Source organism: Heptranchias perlo, chromosome 5 (genome assembly GCF_035084215.1).
Source record: "Heptranchias perlo isolate sHepPer1 chromosome 5, sHepPer1.hap1, whole genome shotgun sequence".
Lineage (NCBI taxonomy): Eukaryota > Metazoa > Chordata > Chondrichthyes > Hexanchiformes > Hexanchidae > Heptranchias > Heptranchias perlo.
This window is the reverse complement of record NC_090329.1, coordinates 37,289,008-37,291,985: the sequence shown is the minus strand read 5'-3', so window position 1 is coordinate 37,291,985 and position 2,978 is coordinate 37,289,008.

Sequence of the window (2,978 nt, the reverse complement as noted above, 5' to 3'; positions counted from 1 at the left end):
ACCCTGGATCAGGATGTCCTGGCAGCAGACTATGGTTTCCACCAAGCATCAACAGTAGACTACTCGAGTAGCTGTCACTCACTGGAATAATACACTGCTTCTCCCAGAAACTTGAGCAGTATTAGCCACAGAATGGATCAGTACCACTTACTAGTGCATACTTAGGCCTGCTACACCGGGAATTTCCTCGGAGCTTCTCTTGCTCCACTGCTGCAACTTCATAGATGGCAGTGTCCAGCCAATTCATGTGACATTAAGAAATTACTAAGTGCATTGGACACAGCAAAAGCTATGGGCCCTGAAAGCCTTGCAGCTGTAGCAGTGCAGATCTATGCACCAGAGCTGGCTGCTCCCCTAGCCAAGCTGTTCCAGTACAACTATGACACTGGCATCTATCTGACAATGTGGAAAATTGCCCAGGTATGTTCTATACACAATTCAGGATAAATCTAACCCGGCCGATTACTGCCCAATCAGCCTCCTCCCAATCATCAGTAAAATGATAGGAGTCATCAACAGTGCCATCAAGTGTCACCTACTCACCAATAACCTGCTTGCTAACACTCAGCTCGCATCATGCCAGAACCACTTGGTTGCAGAACTCATTGCAGCCTTGACCCAGACACGGACACAAGAACGGCAAGTGTGAGGCTGGCAGGGGGAGGGTCAGGCTCGCCGCAATTAGCCAGTGTGAGGCCTATGCCATTTTAACTCCTGGCCTTATTTAAACAGACCACGCCCAACTCCGAGTAAATTTGCGGCTAAAGTGGGCTGTATGAATATATGCTGGTTGATTTTAATTGGCCGAAATCGGCGTGATCAGGGTGGTAATGGCCTCAAAGTGAAGTAGATAGGCTTGCCGCCCTGTTAACGCTGATGCCCCAGCCGCCATTTTGAAAGGGGCCTTCCCTTTGCCGGAGTGCCTGCCTGTTTCAGGCAGTAGACCTCTTGATTATGCAATCTTAATCTTAATACCTGGGCTGACCATCGCTGCACACACTCCACCCATGTATCCTAGCCTTGAGCAGCCTAAGCAGCAGTCCCTTGCTGCTCCAAAACAACCCTGAAACATTTTCAATGTTATAACAAGGTGCAGGAGGGCTCCTCCTAGGAGACGTAGCCTAAAAATTAGAGCCAGGGCTTTCAGGAGTGAAGTTAGGAAACACTTCTACACACAAAGGGTGGTAGAAGTTTGGAACTCTCTTCTGCAAATGACAGTTGATGCTAGCTCAATTGTTAATTTTAAATCTGAGATTGATAGATTAACCAAAGGTATTAAGGGATATGGGGTTAAAGTGGGTATATGGAGTTAGGTCACAGATCAACCATGATCTCATTGAATGGCGGAACAGCTCGAGGGGCTAAATGGCCTATTCCTGTTCCAATGTTCCTAGCTCCACAAAAATACCGGAGGTCACTGCCAGCCCAGGCTTGCCCCCCTCCTGGCCACCCCCCCGGCCCCACCCCCACTTCATCTCCTTACCCCCTAGGACCTACCTGTGAGCCAGCTCAGCGTTGAAGTCAGTCAAATTCCTCAGACCTGAAACTTGTGTGCTGTATTGGGACACTTTCTCAATGTTATATTTTTGTGGAGCAAGGTGCAGGAGGGCTCCTCCTCGGAGATGTAGCTTAAAAATTAGAGCCAGGACTTTCAGGAGTGATGTTAGGAAACACTTCTACACAAAGGGCAGTAGAAGTTTGGAACTCTCTTCCGCAAACGGCAGTTGATGCTAGCTCAATTGTTAATTTTAAATTTGAGATTGATAGATTTTTTATTAACTAAAGGTATTAAGGGATGTGGGGCTAAGGTTAAATGAGGCCTGAGCCTCAAAATGGCCCAGGGATAAATTTATTGGTGATCGTACCCAAATTTAGGTTTCTGAAGTATTTTATTTACAACATAGGCAGGTCCATAGGATGCATGCAAGGTACCAATGGTCCAATTATACCATGTCCACATACTAGAAATAGGGTCCCTGCTTAATGCTAAAATATCATACTCCATGGGTGAAACTTTCTACCAGCCGATCTGATACTGCCAATTTTGCACCCCCCACCAAAGTTGAAAGTTCCGCCCCATATATTTTTATTTAAGACAACAATGAAGCCAAAAATGCTGAGCTCTATTTTTTGGAGGAAATTGTTTACCAACCCAGCTAAACATTATTTTAAATATCAAAAAGCTATAATTCAGGAGATTATTTGGGCGACAAACCCCGTTCTCCCATTGACTACTCGAGTATCTATTGTTTTGGTGACCATGCTTGCTAATACAAGAGGGCTGATTAAGGGGTAGCTTTCCTATTTGATATCTCCAATAGGAAGGCCCTTTTCCAGGAGAGCATATTAGAAATTCAGACGTGCCTTGTGCACCATTTCCCAAAATTTAAATTAAATGGTTGGAAACTCATCACAGCACAGGCCTGAACTTCTGACATGCGTCTTGGCGAAGTCAGAAAATTGTTTTTTTGGAGTGGAGTGAATTTATGCCCTAAAAAGGGCAAAAATTGTCCGAAAAAGACAATTAGCCTTGAAGTTATAACAAATGGATTTGGTCCTTAAGTGGGAAATGTGATTAGAACAGATGAAATGAACTTGAAATCAGTAAAATGGCACTAAAACTGTACTTATACTTAAAGTTCCTGGAGCTACAGGGCCTGGCCCCAGAGTCAGAAAAAGTTACAATAGGTGCAGTGAATTTTTCAAAGCTAAGCAATCTTTCAAATTTGAGGAAAAGGGATTTAATTTCTAATGATGTAGGTTCTGGGGCTTGATACAAGTGGTCACATGCATCACCATCCAGCACGAATTCAGGATGCAAATTGTTACGGATACATTTAGCACATGACTTCCCCAAAACCATCCAGCATCTACCAAGTTCCTACAGTGTCCACCAGGATGAATGAACTTGCATTTACATAGCACCTTTCACGTCCTCAGGAAGCTCCACAGCACTTTACAACCAATGGCTTACAGGA